Genomic DNA, 8,120 nt, shown 5'->3' on the forward strand with positions numbered 1-8,120 from the left:
ATTAGTGAACAAGGAAAAATATTATCAAGACGAGTGAATAGATTGACCTTGAAACAACAACGATTAATTACTCTTGCTATAAAACAAGCTCGTATTTTATCTTTGTTACCCTTTCTCAATAATGAGAAACAATTTGAAAGAACCGAGTCGACCGCTAGAACTACTGGTTTTAAAGCCCGAAATAAATAGGCTTACTTTTTCTTCACTTGAATCATAATTACAAGAATCTAGATTTGAGTATCGTGTCGTAAGAAAAAAAATGAATCGGAAAAAAAGATTTCTTTTTTTATTGAATTGAACGTGTTCATTCATTTTGACTACTTTAGCATATTTTCTCATAGAAATTTCTACTCTACCTTCCCGGAGTTCATTCTCCGGGGAACTCCATTTAAATTATTCTGGTGGATTCTTTCCAATCTACTTCCTTTATGATTTCGTTCGAAATCATATAAAGACAATTCCTATTTGATATAGCTATTTGTGCAAGTATTTTACGGTTAAGAAGCAACTGTCTCTTGTACAGATCGTGTATTAATCTACTATAACTATAGGATACTCCCCTTTCGCGAATTACTGCGTTTATCCGAGTGATCCACAAACGACGAAAATCTCTCTTTTTCCTATCCCTATCCCGATGAGCCGAAACTAAAGCTCTTATTTTCTGTTGAGTAATAGTTCGAGTAAGCCTTGAATGAGCCCCCCGAAAGCTTGATGCAAATAAACGAATTTTTGTTCTACGTCTCCGAGCTATATATCCCCGTTTAATTCTGGTCATTGAATAAATGAAACTTTGACGAATAACTAATCGATTGCCTTTCTTTCAGTTATTCTTTTCCCCCTTCCTAGTCTATTAATAACAAAACGGATTTTTCCAATGTATAAAATAAAAATTCCAATGGCTTTGGCTACTCTAACCTTCCCGACCACGATTTTTTCTTTTTTTTTTTTTTAGGTATTTCACTGCGAAATAAGAAAGAAATAAAAAATTGTATTTTCCTAGGTATCAAAAATCTAGTAAATAAAAGAAATCAAAAAATAAATAGTGGGTTCCTTCGTTTCTATGGTTACTTCTTAAACGGTGAGGTCTTCTCTATACACCGGAGCCTTTACTTTATACTTTAATTTAATATTTAATCAACTAATTGATGTTATTGGGAACTTGTATAGTTCACACTCTTTGGCTCTACCCATGAATTATCCAGTAGCACACTAAATTAATCTAGCATAATTAGTTAAGCCTAATTTTCCAACTATGATATTTCATCTACACAGAGAATAAATAAATTGCATGTTATATTAATTTGAAAGTTCACATATATCCCTAAATAAGTTCTTTTAAAAATTCAATTGTAAGAAGTAATTTGAAAGTTCACATGTATCCTTAAATATCATACGCTACAAAATTATAATAAGATTCTAAAGACCTCTAATATAAACTCTTCTAATATGAACAATCCTAATTTATATCAACTCACAATTATACAACTAAACTTAAATTAAAAATTAATTAAGCCCTAATTTATACAATTAAAATAATTAAAATTACTTAAATTCAAAAATGTAGATAACTGACCTTGAAATGCTGTTAGCACCTAAGACATGCATCTAGGTCTTCCAAAATGTAAAAATCCAAAATTACACAAAATCCCAATTCACAAAGAGGGGCTAGAGTACAAATATGAACTCTTCTAATATGAACAATCCTAAATGATAAATGTTAACACATGAAATATTTCAAAGGTTCAATGACAAGTCAACTCACAATTATACAACTAAATTTAATTAAACATTAACTAAACCCTAATTTATATAATTAAAATTACTTAAATTGAAAAATATATATAACTAACCTTGAAATGCTAGGATGCAGGGGTTAGATTTTGGGTGACGGAGGGTGGCGGAACGCCAGGTCCGGCGGAACAGTGGCAGAGGGTGGCAGCGGCAATGCGGCCGGTGGAACAGTAGCGGGGGAGGGAGGGGGACTTCTAGGTGCTTTGTTTTTGTGTGAGGAGCGAGATAGGAGTAGATTTTTGGTGGGGATTTGGGGGAATCGCGATAGCAGGGAGCAGAAGAAGAGAGATAGAGAAAAGAGGGAAAATGGAGAAAATTCCATCTAGGCCAGATCTAAATTAAAAATTTCCGATCGATTTCGGTCGGAAATATTAAGTGGCCTTTGACCATTTGACTGGACATTATAGACCGAAATTGGCAGAAAATTGACTTTAAATTATTTTGTAATTAATTTTATTACAATACTGACCGAAGTCGGTCGATTTTTGTCTAATTAAAATATATACATCTTATATAGCTTATATAACATACAGTTAGTGTGTGTGTATATATATCAAATAAGTATTAAATATTATTTATTTAAAAGATGTTTATTATTTACACACAAAAAAAAAAGATATTGTTAAATTTATATTTTAATTATTTTATAATCGTGTTTCCGACCGAACTCGGTCGGAAATATTTAATTATAACTATATTAAATTTTTGTCTTGGGCGGGAAATATTAATTTTAAACTTTTCGACCGAATTCGATCGAAAATTTGGAAAACTTTTAATAAAAATTTATTTTTGTGCATTATATACAAGTATGACCAAATCTTGGTCAAATATTGACCAATTTTCGGCCGATTTTTTATTTTTTTTATTTTTTGCTGTGGGACCACTATTTTCGTTGTCCAAAAAATTTTTGTTGACTTTTGCGACCAAATACTTAATTTTTGATCGATTTCGGTTGGTTTTTTCAGACTGATTTCGGTTGGTTTTTTCGGACCGATTTCGGTCGGTATGCCCTGGACAAAAAATGCCAGTTTTCTAATAGTGGTAGGTCGATTATCCAGGGAGATGAGAAGATTGGCGAGGATGTCACACACCGTTTAGGGGTGGGGGGATGAAATCAAGGCTAGCATCTGGCAGATTGCGTGACAAGAAGGTGCCATCGAAACTTAAAGGCTATTGAGTGGTGGTTAAACCGATCATGTTATATGGGGCTGAGGCCAATCAAGAATTCTCATATCTAGAAGATGAAAGCAGCAGAAATGAGGATGTTGAGATGGATGTGCGGGTACACTAGGCTGGATAAGATTATGAATGAAGATATTCAGGTGAAGGTGGGTGTGGCTCCCATGGAGGACAAGATGCGGGAAGTGAGACTTATATGGTTCGTACACGTACGGATAAGGAGCCTAGATGCCTCGGTATATGAGCGCCTGGCTTTGTGGGGTAGGAGGAGGGCAGAGGGTAGCCTAAGAAGTATTGAGGCGAGGTAATCAAGCAGGACATGGTGCGACTTCAGATTTTCAAGGACATGACCCTTGATAGGAAGGTGTGGAGGTTGAGCATTAGGGTTGAAGGTTAGGAGGTACTTGAACGTTTTTCTACTTCGTATTGGGTATGGGGCTAGTCTGATAGTGTTTTGTCTTAGACTGCTAGGGGTTCATGTTATGTCCATACAACTTCCTCATCTTCGTAGTACCGTGCTATTGTTAATGTTTATTATTATTGCTTGTCTTTCTACTTTCTAGTTCCTAGGTTGCTGGTATTATCTTTCTGGCTTTTGTTGTTGTTACTGATCTACTGTATCTTTTCGTCTTCTTGATCCGAGGGTCTATCAGAAACGGCATCTCTACTCCTCGGGAGTAGGAGTAAGGTCTGCATACACACTATCCTCCTCAGACCTCGCTTGTAGGATTTTACTGGAATTTTATTGTTGTTATTGTAAACGGGGCTAAGTCAAGAGTGAAAATGAGATTTTGTCCTGACGGAGGATAATATTAGACTAAAGATTAATCAGAGGTCAAAATTGCTCAATTTCGAACCCTTTTCCCCCGTAAGAATGTAACCTCCAGCATTAGTTTCCTGTAATTAAATTAAAAATATAAATTTTGAGAATTGGAAAATAGTAGTAGAAAAACTCTAGAGGTACGACTCAAATAGAATTTAACAGAATCAAGATGATGTTGCGCCTAGGGGTGGAAATAAAATCCGAAAAATCGAATTCCGAACCGAACCAAATTAATTTGGTATTTCGGTTTCGATTTTTTCGGTATTTCGGTCTAATTCGGTACTGGATTTTCGGCATTTCGGTATTTCGGTTCGGTTTTCGGTTTTATAATTTTACTATTTCGGTAAACCGAAATACCAAAAATTTGGTAATATAGCGTGTATGCATACAGCCCAATTACCTATTTTATAGGCCCATGCCCCATACCATAAGCCGCGTCCCACTCCCACCCAGGCCCAGCTCCCCCAACTCCCAACCCAAGCCCAATCCCAATCAAATAATCAATTACCCAAGTCAGACACTCAGAGTCTCAGACTCAGTTAATACACTAGGGTTGGGATGTTTACATTAGGGCTTGCTTACTGCTTCAGTGCTTAGGAGATATCATCGAGAAGAAGAAGACGAGAATCGACTGCGAGTCTAGGATATCAGTCTGCGAGTCGAGTTACGACCAGTCGACATTCGAGCTCGAGTCTCATCTCATCTTCACCGGTTAACTTCACTACTTTTGTAAGTTTTATAAGTCTCATCTCATTCTCATGATCTCATCCCAGTACTCGACTACTCTCTAAGGTTTTTTTTTGAGTTTTTATATTTTTAAGTTTTGAGTTCTACTCTCGACCAGTCGCATAAATTTTTTAATTTCTGATTTTCTGCATCAAACTAATTTAGGGTTATAGGCGGCGATTTACAGCTCGATTCGATTCCTCACTCCTCACAAATTCCGGGCAAACGAAGTGTCGAAGACGCTGCTGTCCTGTTCCAGTGTTCCGAGCTCGATTCAATTTTAATTTCAAAGGTATGTTTCGCTTTCTTTTGGTTGTACTACTGATTGAATGAACTGCTGTTCCGAGCTTTTCCCTTTAGTAGGAAAATATTATCTGTATCACGTTCATACTGTTTAATTCATTTGCTTGTATAATAACAGTTGTGAGTACACGACTATGTGTTAGGCTTACCATATGATTACTTTGTTTAGGTCTGATTTTTAGAACTTTACCATATGAGCAACTAACAATAGCAGACTGCTCTCTTTGAAAATCATGAAATACAGTATCTTCTAGTATGTTGGCTTCTAGAATTTCAAGAAAAGATTTAGTCACTCTCTTATTCTTTAACCCAGGATCATTTGTTGAACAATAGAGTCATTGAAACCTTCAACTTTTTTTGACTTTGGGCTATGAACTACTTGATCCTTTTCCTGTATTCAATGAAAATTAATGGACCTCAAATTTGGCCCCCTCCCTTTTCTGTAGATTTTGGTTTCAAAATAACAGTTACTGGGAATTTATGTTTATATTTGTTTAATTTTGTAAGGTAACAAGGTAGTTAATTTGTTGATTGTTAATTTATATTTATATTTGTTTAATTTTGTATAGATGGAAGATACAAGTAAAGTAAGTGATGTTGGTTCTAGTGAAAGTTTACCTATTACGGTAGATAGTAACACCAACACCATTGATAGTCAAGATTCCAAAAAAAGGAAAGCAATGCAACCCAGGTCTGACGTTTGGAACCATTTTGATAAATTTGAGGTTAATGGGGTTGGGAAAGCACGGTGTCGATATTGTAAACAAGCTTATGCTGCTAATTCATCTAAGAATGGAACAACAGGATTGAAGAATCATTTGCTTAGATGCAAAGAATACCCACTTAAAATTGCAGAAGATAATAGTCAAACAAAGATAAATTTTCAATCTTGCCAAAATGATGAAGGATCAATTTGGAAATTTGATCAAAAAGTGGTTAGGAGGGCCTTAATTGAGATGATAGTTACTGATGAACTACCATTTAGCTTTGTAGAAAATGAAGGCTTTATGAAGTTTATGAGAAAAACTCAACCACTATTTCGTATTCCTTCTCGTAGAACAATAATAAGGAATTGTTATGAAGTTTACGGTGAATTGAGGCAAAATCTAAGAAGTTCTTTTAGAGAAGCACAACCAAAAATTTGCCTAACAACAGACACTTGGACTTCATTACAAAGAATAAATTATATGTGTTTGACAGCCCACTTCATTGATAGGGATTGGAAGTTGCATAAAAGAATACTTAATTTTTGCCCTATCACTAGTCATAAGGGTGAAGAGATGGCTAAAGCTATTAGGGATTGTTTGCTTGAATGGAAATTAGACAAGGTTTTCACTATTACTGTGGACAATGCTTCTTCAAATGATGTCACTGTCAAAGAATTGTCTAAACAGTTAGATATGTGGAAAACTAATATGATGAGTGGTAAACATCTTCATGTGAGATGCATGGCTCATATACTAAATCTAATTGTGCAAGATGGTTTGAAAGAACTTGATGCTTCTGTGACACGTGTTAGAAATATTGTGAGGTTTGTGAGATCTTCGCCTGCAAGGACATTAAAGTTTAAACAGTGTTGTGCACATGTAAAGGTAGAATGTACCAAAATGTTGTGTTTGAATGTTCCTACCAGGTGGAATTCCACCTATTTGATGTTGGATACAGCACAACACTTTGAAAAAGCCTTTGACAAGTTGCATCTTTTTTATGATGGATTTTTCTGCATATCAATGTTCTCATCTTTGTGAAGATGGTGGTAATACAGGTCCTCTTGAATCTGATGATTGGGTGAATGTGAGGAATGTGATAGAGTTTCTTGCAAGATTTCACGAGCTAACTAAAAAAGTTTTAGGTTCACGTTATGTCACTTGTAATTCTCGTTTTGAGGATGTATCTGAACTTTATTGTCATTTAAAAATGTGTTTAGCTAGTGAGGATAGGCATTTGAGAAAAATGGCTCAGCAAATGCAAGAAAAGTTCAAGAAGTATTGGGGTGAGCCTGAAAAGATGAATAAAATGATTTTTATTGCTTCCGTCTTGGATCCACGTAACAAATTTGAATATGTTGAGGGAGCACTTGAAGAACTTTTTGGGGAGGAAAAAGGGAAGAAAATAAATGCTGAGGTGTATGCTTATATGAATTCTTTGTTTGGAGAGTATCTAAAAAAGTATTCAACCGAATCTTGTCCTCAACAGGAAGATTGAGGCCGTATCTAGTGTGGCGTCGGAATGTGCGTTTAGCACTGGTGGCCATATTCTTGATTCATTTAGGAGTTCATTGACTCCTAAATGTGTGCAAGCTCTTATTTGTGTTCAAGATTGGCTTAGAGAAGAGAAGAATCCTATTAGTGTTGAAGAAGACTTGAAGTATCTTGAGGAACTCGAGCTTGGTAAGCTTTAATATTTTGTGTGTATTTTAATTCAAAATAATATATCATGCTTTTTCATTTGTATGACATATTTGGTCATATTATCTTTAGATATGGAAAATAATGGAAGCACTACTAGCATTGTTTGATGTATAGTTGGAACTTACATCTTGAGTGGTAAGTTTAATACTCTATTTGTTTGGTGATAATGATATACTTAATAGTTTGTAGTTTTGTTTTATTATCATCAAACTATAATATTCTAACTTATGATTTATATTTTTTTTAGGTTCAAGTGCAATCATGCCCGTTGCTACTACTCAACGCTCCGATATTTGGGAATACTTTGTGGTGAAAGAAGATAACAGAGAAGTTCGCAAAGTAGAGTGCAAACATTGCCCTCTCTATTTTTGTTGCACTATGTTTAACTGTTTAAGACTTTAAGTGTTAAGACTGTTAAGACTTAAGACTATTGCAGTTGTAGACTTGCAGTTGCAGTTGGCCAGTTCAGTTGCACTATGTTTAAGTGTTAAGATTGTTTTTGTTGGATTGTGTTTTTATTGCACTGTGTTTAAGTGTTAAGTTTTAAGTTAATTGCCAAATCTGGCGTGCAACTGCAGATTGCCAGATTGTGAAGCTGTTGTCTGGAGCAGAATAATATGGCATGCTGCGTGCAACTGCAGAATTCCCAGAATATAATATGTTATTCTTGTTTCAGGCTTTCAGCCATGAGCCATGTGCACATTGTGCAGTTGTGCAAACACTTTAGCATTGATTATTCATTGATTGTTAGCATTGATTATTTGATTATTCATTGATTCCTGCAGTTGTGCAAACACTTTAGATCGTGCAAACACTGCAGTTGTGCAAACACTTTAGAATTTAGATTGTGCAAACACAGCAGTTGTGATTCCTCTTCCAATTGTGCA

This window comes from Nicotiana sylvestris, chromosome 2, assembly GCF_000393655.2.
Source record: "Nicotiana sylvestris chromosome 2, ASM39365v2, whole genome shotgun sequence".
NCBI classification, from domain to species: domain Eukaryota; kingdom Viridiplantae; phylum Streptophyta; class Magnoliopsida; order Solanales; family Solanaceae; genus Nicotiana; species Nicotiana sylvestris.